Source organism: Primulina tabacum, chromosome 7 (assembly GCF_025594145.1).
Source record: "Primulina tabacum isolate GXHZ01 chromosome 7, ASM2559414v2, whole genome shotgun sequence".
Classification (NCBI taxonomy): Eukaryota; Viridiplantae; Streptophyta; class Magnoliopsida; order Lamiales; family Gesneriaceae; genus Primulina; species Primulina tabacum.
In genome coordinates this window covers 15,931,223-15,943,748 of record NC_134556.1, presented here as the reverse complement: position 1 = coordinate 15,943,748, position 12,526 = coordinate 15,931,223, and the positions used below count along the sequence as shown (strand labels likewise).

Genomic DNA, 12,526 nt, shown 5'->3' with positions numbered 1-12,526 from the left:
GTACTTTAAAAATTTGGCAAAGTTTCCTCGTAAAAAGGAACTCATATCCTGTCTCAAGCAATAAAACCAATACGCCATAAAAATTTCCCACAACTAATACATAAAGATATACAAAATCAAAAGTATTCCATTTGATTACCAAAGTAATTAAGTCAAGTTTAAAATCCCAAAATATCAAATGGGTTACAACAAAATATGTTAGCCAACTCTAACCATTACAAAACAAAATACTTTCTTCAACCATCCATTGACAAAATAATCATTTCACCCTTCCTCCAAGCTTGGCACATTTCTTTCTTCCGTCTCGACAACCCGCCGTATCAATCTTGGTTACCTGTATCTGCATCTCATGAACATAACTGAAATGAGTTATAAAACTTAGCAAGTAGACCATTAAATAACAAGTACATATACCATATTGTAAAGAAGGAATCTATAACATTTCTTAACCGTAATATGCCATCAGTCAATAAAATGTGTATATAAAACAATTATAAGATGGCATCTATAGAATAATTTATTTCTTTTCATTGGTATGGCATTGATAGGTCATCAGTCAATGGTACACATGTACGTCTTAGTCAAAATCAGTCACAGTACATGTCATTATGTTGATCAACTTCAGTCAAGTGGGTTTAGAATTACCATAGGTAACACCACAATACCATATAACCATCAAGCCGTAAAAACATTCATTGAAACATTTTATCAAACACGCGGTGTGCGTGCTAAAGAATTAGCTCCTTTACTTTGCCCTTGGCTTCAATTTGCTACTACTTAAATAATAATTCACCCAAATGTAGGTTGTCTGCAAGTATTATATTTCGTAAGTACGAGATCGATTCTCAGAGAGGTTATTTTGAGTTTAAATTTATTAATTTATAGATTACCAAATGCAAGAATGAAGTTTACAAATTATAAATTTTGTCAAGGCTTGAGGATTTATTCTTGGTTTATGTAATATTGTTTAACTAAAAGTAAAACAAAAGAAACCACCATAAATAATGGTTTCAAGAAAATTAAACACACACATAATATAATATAGTTCCCACTATAGAAAATACCGAATTAACCGATATTTTATTTATGGTACCTATGATTATAATTATAACTATATAAATAAATAATTGCATAAAGTAAATGTTAAATTAAATCATTATATTTCATTTAGAACAACCGGCAGAGCCACGCTATTGCCTAAATGAAATATATTGATTTAATAAGTTAGTTGCAGTAAAGTAAAAGTTAGTTGCGATAAAGTAAAAGTTAGTTGCGGAAAGTAAAAGTTAGTTGCGAGAAAGTAAAAGTTAGATGCGAAAAATAAAAGTTAGTTGCGATAAAATAAATGTTAGATTGTTAGATGTTAGTATTAAATCATAATATTTCATTTAGAACAACCGGCAGAGCCACGCTATCGTCTAAATGAAATATTATGATATTATTATATAAATATATATATATATATATATCTATATATATATATAATTAATAATAAGTGATGAAATATTTATTGTATCAAAATTAAACAACAAATCAAGATAAGCACTTTAATGGTATCAAGCATTTGATGTAAATTGATAACAACAAATAATTCATTTTTATACCTACAATAAAATTAAGTTAGCTAAATGAAAAGAAATAAAGAAAGAATATACAAAATATAAACAATCTTACTTCACCAAGAATGCATCATCTTCACCTTGACATAATAGATTTAGCTTGCCATAAGCTTACTTTTGATCAACACTAAAATATCACTCATAGTTGAGAACATGAAAGAAAATATATTGGAACTTAGAAGTTTGATACACTCAGACTATATTTTACAATGAGATAGAATGATTCTCAAGCTAGCACAAGGCATCTTTCTATTTATAGGCCAAATGAGAGAAAGAGTCAAAATTTTTATTAATGCCATGTAGTTGCAATAGTATTCTTTGTCTCCTCCAAGTTCAATTTCATGTCCCTTCTTTCAATGCTTTGTTCCACAACTTTAATCACCGAATTTGACTCTGCTCAAAATGGCTAACATGTGGGGAATTGTCTGTAGATGAATTTGGCCACTTGGTTCACCTCATTTGGTTAAATATTGAAATAGTTATGATTTTTTTACTATATGCTGGTCATAGTAAAAGTAAATTTGTCCTCCTTTTGATATTTGCACAATTTGATCATCTTAATAAACTTTTTAGGCAATCATGTCTTCTGCAAAGTTGTAGATAATTTATCAAGGATTCCAAACATGTTTGAGTCACCTCCATTTGAATTTTTTAGCTTGAGTTATCATTATTTTACCAACACGTAAAAAATCTGAAAATAAAACATATTTAGTAAGACAATTAAATATAAACAAACAATACTAAAATAACATAATTTTATAATTTTAATGAAACTTAAATTTTAAAATACAGGTTTTAACATATAATAAATTATTAATTTTAAGTTTTATCACACCCCCACACTATCTTATTACTAGTCTCATAGTAATAAACTTTATCGAAAATCACAACCTAGATTCTTTATTCCTTTTATATATTCAAATACAAGCATATTTATTAAAAAAAAAATCATATACCGATTTATATATATATATATATATATATTTTTGTTTAATATAATAATATATAATTAAATGTATTTTTATTATTATTCTTATTTTCACATAATATATAAAGTAACAATATATATATAATATTTTTTTTAATTTCTAAATTTTTTATAATAATATAGTCAAAAAGATAATTCACACCACCCACCATAACATGTATAATATCAAGAATATTATTCTAAAAGCCTCAACTCCATATATTCTTTCAGGTCAAAATGTTTAAGAAATAGCTAGTTTTCACTCATGGAGTTGGAATGAATATTAACTCTCATTGAAAAAAGCTAAGTATTAAGGCAGACAATTAATTAAACAAATATTGAAAACAAAATAGGAAAATTTATAAAGAATAAAATCTCCATTTTTTTCTTTTTTTTTTTAAATAATGTGACTGCAAAATTTTACAATAACATAAAATTTTTTATCCAAACATTCTACCATAAATATATATATATATGTATATATATAAATATTTATATAACGGATAGATCCGACTACCTTTGAAACTTATCTAGCACAAACAAATCTTTTTGTTTGTTTGTTTGTTTTTTTTTTAACACAATATTGATATTTTTAGAACACATTGATAGTACATCAATCAAATCTAAAAAAATTACAATGAATAAAGTATTTTGCAGTCCGTTATATATTTACTTTTTTTTTTCTTTTTTCAATAAATATTTTTTTTAGGGGCGTTATATTCTTGTAATTAACCATTTTTTAATAATCAATAAAAGTTTATTAATTGTTTTCTCATTTCTCACCACTCACTCACAAAAGATGTGTGAGTATATATTATACTTTTACAAAAGAATTCTTTCAATTATACATGTTAACAACCATACAAACCATATCTTTTAACTATATTCTCATAAAAATTTTAGAAATTATTTTATTTGAAAACACATACAGTTATATATATATATGAACACATCTATTATATATTTTATATTAATTGATCAAAATATATATATAAATTGGTACATATGAAAAACTACTTTTTCTTTTAGTCTGTATTTTGAATATAATGAATATTAAAATCTAGTGTATTGTGATTTTTCAATAATTATTAACTAATGCATCTCAGGTGCATTTTACTGACACCTTACTCGACATTGAACTAAAAATTATTATTATTATTACTATATATAAGTATATATTTTAATTTTTATATAAAAAAACTAAGAGTAGAAGAAGAAGAAATTATTCATACCTTAAAGAAAAACATTAAAACATACCGTTGAATTACAAGTTTAGCATCACATGAATTTTCTTTTGTTACTTTTGGATGTTGGCCAATTAAGTTGAGATAAGGATGGATCTGGTTCATGACTAAATCCTTGCAGTAAATCAATAAGTTCACCTTCACTTGTAGCAGAAACTAACATCCTTAGCGAAGCTAATGAAATAAATCAATGTTCCACAACATCATCAAGAAACGATAACAGTTTATCATAATAATTGTTAACATTTAACAAACCAATTGGCTTATTGTGGATATTTAATTGTGTCCAACAAACAGTATGAAATATTTCTTCCAAAGTACCGAAACCTCCTGGCAAAGCAATGAAAGCATCTGAATGCTCAATCATTTGAGTAATTCGTTCATACATGTTGTCCACTATTATTTCTTCTCCTATTGTTGGTCCTGTAAGATTGGCTAAGGTAATCGGAATAATGCCTAAAACTTCACTTCCACCTGCATGCGCAGCTTTTGCAACTTTTCCCATGAGGCCAACTTCACCACCACCATATACCAAATGAATCTTTTTTTTAGCAAGTGTTATTCCAAGATTTTCTGCTACTTCTTCATAAATTGAATCTTTTCCTGCACTAGATTAACAAAATACACAAATATTTTTGATTTTACTTACCGTGGACGTTGATATGTTGAGAAATGTGTTTTTTGTAATTGTTAGATCAAAACATATGAATTTATAAGCGTAACATGCCAAAAGTCAATATTTGAACAGGAAATTATTATTATTAAAAGAAAATAAAAATGGCAAAATTAAAACAAATATATACAGCGTAGTTGTGATCGTGGCTCACATCTTCATCTGATTTTACGTTCAGTAGTGACTTCAACGCCTTCTATGAGTCGAGGATATGCTTCCCATCCAATTTTCTTATAAATTGGGAAACATGGTCTTTTAACGTCAGATTCCCAAGACGAAATTGTGTATATATATTTACTTATCTAAATAGATATGCGTTACTACAGTAGGATCTTTGTAAGGCTGATTCCACCGTCCATATTGATATTCCTCCTGTTGAAATTGCCACCATAGTTTAAGAAGTTCATTTTGCACGTACCCACTAGAATGCGTATCAAGAACCTCTAGAAAATTATCCAAAGGCTCTTTACTCAGACCATTCTTAATGAATAAAATTTTATCTTCTCTATTCATTGATGTCATTCCAACATTTTTGCATTTTCCCTTACAAGTCCACCTTGCACATTTATGACATCCACCTATACGTTTAGCTGTTCGCTTTTTGACATATGTGCTTTTACCAAATCCTGGCATATGTCTTATTATTAATTCACTTGCTTCCCCAACCAATCGGAATTTTGCTTCAATTATCAAATGGACATCATTTGGTATGCCATATGACATCATCAACCTTAGCCGCTCACATCTAGCTGTATAAATTTTTTTCAACGCATTATCAGGTAAACAAGCAAAATATTTACGAAGATTCATAATACACGCATCCATATTATTATTATTATATATATTTCAATTATTTTGGGAAAACTAAAGAAACCGACTTAAACAGTCACGGAGTACCGTTATCCGCCACTTAACCGGAAAATGAACTAGAATCTGCAAAACAAAATGAAAATATCAAACAACTATTGTGGATCATATAAAGACATAAACTCATTATTAAGAATTTCATTTTCTATTAAAGGCTTGAGTCTTTGCCCATTAACTTTAAACACGTCATTATTTTTAGGATTTTCAATATCAACAGCACCATGAGGATAAACAAATTTGACTATAAATGGTCCTTACCACCTCGATCTTAGTTTACCTGAAAATAAATGCAAACGAGAATTATAAATCAAAACTTTTTGTCCAATTTCAAATGACTTTCTCATAATATTTTTATCATGAAAGGCTTTAGTTTTATCTTTATAAATCTTTGAATTTTCATATGCATCATTTTTTAATTCTTCAAGTTCATTTATTTGCAATTTTCTTAATTTAGATGCATCATCTAAATTAATATTAAATGCTTTAATTGCCCAATAAGTTTTATGTTAAAGTTCAACCGGTAAATGACAATGCTTACCAAAAATTAACCTATATGGTGACATCCCTAATGATGTTTAAAATGCAGTTCTATATGCCCATAATGCATCAGTTAATCTTAAAGACCAATCTTTTCGATTTGGATTAACTGTTTTTTCTAAAATTTGTTTTATTTCTCTATTTGCAAGTTCAACTTGACCATTACTTTGAGGATGATATGGGGTAGAAACTTTATGTGTAATGCCATATTTTCTTAACGAAGAAGAAAATGATTTATTTATAAAATGACTTCCCACATCACTAATTATTACTCTAGGTATTCCAAATCGGCTAAAAATTTTTTCTTTTAAAAATTTTATAACAACTTTATGATCATTAGTTCTACATGCAATTGCTTCAATCCATTTTGAAACATAATTAACAGCGACTAAAATGTACGTATATCCAAAAGATAATGGAAATGGACCCATAAAATCTATCCCCCAACTATCAAATATTTCAATAATTATGATTGGATTTAAAGGCATCATGTTTCGTTTTGAAATTGATCCCATCTTCTGACAGTTTTCACAAGATTTGCAAAATAAATACGTATCTTTGAATAAAGACGGCCAATAAAATCCACATTGTAATATTTTTGTAGCTGTTTTATTGGATGAAAAATGAACTCCACATGCTTCATTATGACAAAATTAAATAACATTACTTACTTCATCGTCGGGTATGCATCGTCGAAAAATTTGGTCAGGACAATACTTAAATAAGTAAGGATCATCCCAATAAAATTTTTTAACTTCTATCAAGAATTTATTCTTATCCTGTGAATTCCAATGAGAAGGCATTTTATTTGTCACAAGAAAATTTACAAAGTCAGCAAACAAGGGCATAATAGTAGCATAAAACAACTGATCATCTGGAAAATTTTCATTTATTGGTATTTCATTATGGGATGATTCAGTCATTATTCTAGATAAATGATCGGCTACAATATTTTCTTTTCCTTTTTTATCTTTAATTATAATATCAAATTCTTGTAACAATAAAATCCACCGTATTAATCTTGGCTTAGCATCTTGTTTATTTGATAAATATTTTATGGCAGAATGATCAGTGTAAACAATAGTAGTAGAAACAATTAAATAAGATCGAAACTTATCTAATGCAAATACTACTGAAAGTAATTCTTTTTCAGTAGTTGAATAATTTATTTGGGCACTATTTAAGGTTCTACTAGCATAATAGATTGCATAAGGTTTTTCTTCTTTTCTTTGTCCTAACATAGCTCCTATAGCATAATCATTTGCATCAAACATTAATTCAAATGGTAAAGACCAATCTGGAGGTTGTAAAATAGGTGATGAAACTAAAAGATTAATAATTTTTTTAAAAGCATTTTCACATTTCTGAGTCCATTCAAATTGTGTATTTTTTGTTAAAAGATTTGAAATTGGTTTAGATATTATGCTGAAATTTTTTATAAACCTTCTATAAAATTCTGCATGACCCAAGAATGATCGAACTTCTTTGACCGTTTTTGGTGATGTTAAATTAGCAATAACATCAACTTTGGCTTTATCAACTTCAATTCCTTTTCAGATATCACATGTCCTAAAACAATCCCAGATTTAACCATATAATGACATATTTCCCAATTTAAAACAAGTTTTTTCTTCACATCTTTTTAATACTTCTTCTAGATTTTTAAGACAATTTTCAAATGAGTTTCCAAAAACAGTTATATTATTCATAAAAACTTCTACATATTCTTCAATCATATCACTGAAAATACTTAACATGCATCTTTGAAAAGTAGCCGGAGCATTACATAAACCAAATGGCATTTTTTTAAATGCAAAAGTTCCGAAAGGACAAGTAAAAATAGTTTTTTTTGATCTTCTAATGAAATAGGTATTTGATAATACCCCGAATACCCATCAAGAAAACAATAATAAGAATTTCCTGCTACTTTTTCTAGAATTTGATCTAAAAATGGTAGTGGGAAATGATCTTTTCTAGTTACATCATTTAATTTTCTAAAATCAATACAAATACGCCAACTAGATGAAATCCTAGCTTGTAATAACTCTCCCTTTTCATTTTTTATAACAGTGATGCCGGACTTTTTAGGTACTACTTGTGTTGGACCTACCCATTTACTATCTAAAATTGGATAGATAATTCCAGCGTCTAATAGTTTTAATACTTCATTCTTAACAACTTCCTTCATATGTGGATTTAACCTTCTTTGTGGTTGTTGATATGTTTTAGCATTTTCTTCCAAGTGAATTTTATGTGTAAAAATTAAAGAATTCATACCTTTTATATCTTTCAAAGTCCATCCAATTGCATTTTTATATTTTTTAAGTAATTTAATCACATCTTCTTCTTGATTTGGCAAAAGAGTGGAAGAAATTACAACAGGAAATGTTTTATTTTCACCAAGAAATACATATTTCAATTCTAATGGTAAAACTTTTAATTCAAGTTTTGTATTATCATCTTCTTTAAAATTATTTTTAGACTCAAAACTTTCTATTGAAAAAACTTCAGATTGTTGATTTAAGTTTTCTTCTTGTATATTTTCTTCCACAATCGTTTCAATTTCATTATCATATTCATTTTCATTAATACTTGGTTGTTTACATAAATTGAACACATTAAGTTCTAGAGTCATATTTCCAAAAGACAATTTCATTATTCCATTTCGACAATTAATTAAAGCATTTGAAGTAGCTAGAAATGGTCGTCCCAATATTACTGGAATTTCATTATGTACTTCTATTGGTTGTGTATCCAAAACAATAAAATCTACAGGATATATGAATTTATCAACTTGAACCAACACATCTTCTACAATACCTCTAGGTATTTTGATTGACCTATCCGCCAGTAAGAGAGTAACAGAAGTGAGTATTAATTCTCCTAAATTAAGTTTTTCATAAACTGAATAAGGAAGTAAATTCACACTTGCTTTCAAATCCAACAAAGCTTTTTTAATTTTATTTTCTCCAATAATACATGAAATCGCTGGACAATCAGGATTTTTATATTTTAAACTAGAATTATTTTGAAGAATAGAACTTACTTGTTCAGCCAAGAATGCTTTTTTCTTCACATGCAATTTTCTCTTTACCGTACATAAGTCTTTTAAAAATTTTGCATAAGAAGGTACTTGTTTAATAGCATCTAATAATGGAATATTTATCTTCACTTGTTTAAAAACATCATAGATATCAGAATCACTTTTTTGTTTTTTATGATTTGTTAATGCATGAGGAAATGGTGGAGGTTTATTTGACTTATTTACTATTTCAGATGATTTATCATTCACCATATTATTCTTAAAATTTAAGGTATCATCATTCTCAAAAGTATCAGGATTATCATCTTTATTCTTTGATTTTAAATGATCCTTGTTTTCATTACTATATGGATCATTAACTATTTTACCACTTCTAAGGGAAATAACAGATTTTATTTGATCAATTTTTTCATTTTTTAATTCTTGATTTTGATTTTTAGGATTAGGTTGAGGTTAAGATGGAAATTTTCCTTTTTCATGAATATTAAGTGCAGATGCAAATTTTGTAAGAATTTCTTTCAAATCACTCATAGATTGACTGTTTTGAATATTGATAGACTCTTGCTTTTGGATAAATGCATGAATTACATCTTCAAAGTTTTTTCTTGCAGGTGTAACATAAGGAATATAACCTTGATGATTTTGGTTATTTTGAAAATATTGTTGTGACGGTTGTGCATTATTTTCATTCCTCCAACTAAAATTAGGATGATTTTTCCATCCAGGATTATATGATGGTGAAAAAGGATCTAGTATTGGTTTTTTATAATTGTTAACATAATTTGCTTGTTCATGGAGACATTCTTTAAATGAAGATAATGTTGGACAATCTTTTGTAGCATGATCATGTGTATCACATATATGACAAACAATTTCTTGAATACTTTTTAATTGACCACTCTTTTTCATTTCTAATGACTCAATTTTTCTTGCTAAAGATGCAAGTTTAGCTTGAATATCTATATCATCTTTATGATTATAGATACCACCCCCATTTGTTGAATTATTGTTTTTAGTTGTTTGTGGTTCTATTGTGCCTATATTATCCCAATTTTGAGCATTTTTTGCTAATGAATCCAAATATTCCATAGCTTCATTTGGGTTTTTATCTTCAAAAGTTCCATTACACATGAATTCTATCATTTGCCTATCTTTAGGTATTAGACATTCATAAAAGTGAGAAACTATTCTCCATATTTCAAAACCATGATGTGGGCATGTATTAAGTAATTCTTTATATCTATCCCAACATTGATAAAACGTTTCTCCTTGTTTTTGAGAAAAAGTTATAATTTGTCTTTTAAAAGAGTTTGTTCTATGGGAAGGGAAAAACTTTTTGAGAAATTGTTGTTGCATTTCTTCCCATGATCTTATTGAACTTGATCTTAAATTTTGTAACCATGTTTTAGCTTTATCTTTTAAAGAAAAAGGGAAAAGCTTTAATCGAACTATATCCATGCTACAATTTTGATCATTATAAGTGTTACAAACTTCCTCAAATTCTCTTAGATGCAAATATGGATTTTCAGAATCTAAGCCATGAAAATTTGGTAAAAGTTGAATAATTTGAGGTTTGAAGTTGAAATTAGATGCATCAGGAGGAAAAACTAAACAAGATGGGGCACTAGTTCTAATAGGGTTCATATGGTGCCTAAGTGTTCTTAATTGATCATGTTCTTGATTATTATTATTATTATTATTATTATTATTATTATTAATATTATCATTATCTTGATTATTTGAATTATCATCCGTGTTTAAATTATTTTCAGATACTCGAATAAGTCTAACAATTTTTTTTCGACTCCAAATACTCATACAAACAAAACAACACAATATTTATAAATAAAACATAATTAACAAATATAAACTTAAATTATACATCCCCGGCAACGGCGCCAAAAACTTGCTACTACTTAAATAATAATTCACCCAAGTGTAGGTTGTCTGCAAGTAATATATTTCGTAAGTACGAGATCGATCCTCAGAGAGGTTATTTTGAGTTTAAATTTATTAATTTATAGATTAACAAATGCAAGAATGAAGTTTACAAATTATAAATTTGTCAAGGCTTGATGATTTATTCTTGGTTTATGTAATATTGTTTAACTAAAAATAAAACAAAAGAAACCACCATAAATAATGGTTCCAAGAAAATTAAACACACACATAATATAATATAGTTCCCACTATAGAAAATATCGAATTAACCGATATTTTATATATGGTACCTATGATTATAATTATAACTATATAAATAAATAATTGCATAAAGTAAATGTTAAATTAAATCATTATATTTCATTTAGAACAACCGGCAGAGCCACGCTATTGCCTAAATGAAATATATTGATTTAATAAGTTAGTTGCAGTAAAGTAGAAGTTAGTTGCGATAAAGTAAATTTTAGTTGCGGAAAAGTAAAAGTTAGTTGCGAGAAAGTAAAAGTTAAATGCGAAAAATAAAAGTTAGTTGCGATAAAGTAAATGTTAGATTGTTAGATGTTAGTATTAAATCATAATATTTCATTTAGAACAACCGGCAGAGCCACGCTATCATCTAAATGAAATATTATGATATTATTATATAAATATATATATATATATATATATCTATATATATATAATAATAAGTGATGAAATATTTATTGTATCACAATTAAACAACAAATCAAGATAAGCACTTTAATGGTATCAAGTATTTGATGTAAATTGATAACAACAAATAATTCATTTTTATACCTAAAATAAAAATAAGTTAGCTAAATGAAAAGAAATAAAGAAAGAATATACAAAATATAAACAATCTTACTTCACCAAGAATGCATCCTCTTCACCTTGACATAATAGATTTAGTTTGCCATAAGCTTACTTTTGATCAACACTAAAATATCACTCATAGTTGAGAACATGAAAGAAAATATATTGGAACTTAGAACTTTGATACACACTCACACTATATTTTACAATGAGATATAATGATTTTCAAGCTAGCACAATGTCTCTATTTATAGGCCAAATGAGAGAAAGGGTCAAAATTTTTATTAATGCCATGTTGTTGCAATAGTATTCTTTGTCTCCTCCAAGTTCAATTCCATGTCCCTTCTTTCAATTCTTTGTTCCACAAGTTTAATCACCGAATTTGACTCTGCTCAAAACGGAAAACATGTGGGGAATTGTCTGTAGATGAATTTGGCTACTTGGTTCACCTAATTTGATTAAATATTGAAATAGTTATGATTTTTTTACTATATGCTGGTCAGAGTAAAAGTAAATTTGTCCTCCTTTTGATATTTGCCCAATTTGATCATCTTAATAAACTTTTTAGGCAATCATGTCTTCTGCAAAGCTGTAGATAATTTCTCAAGGATTCCAAACATGTTTGAGTCACCTCCATTTGAATTTTCTAGCTTGAGTTATCATTATTTTACCAACACGTAGAAAACCTGAAAATAAAACATATTTAGTAAGACAATTAAATATAAACAAACAATACTAAAATAAAATAATTTTATAATTTTAATGAAACTTAAATTTTAAAATACATGTTTTAACATATAATAAAATATTAATTTTAAG

General features: G+C 27.3%; 1 non-coding gene across 1 annotated transcript; it reads left to right on the top strand.

The window, feature by feature from the left end:
- The first annotated feature begins 10,151 nt into the window (after positions 1-10,151).
- Positions 10,152-10,262, top strand: LOC142552449 (small nucleolar RNA R71). The gene has a single exon (XR_012821780.1). It is a non-coding gene; the product is annotated as a small nucleolar RNA R71 (small nucleolar RNA).
- The last annotated feature ends 2,264 nt before the right edge of the window (positions 10,263-12,526 follow it).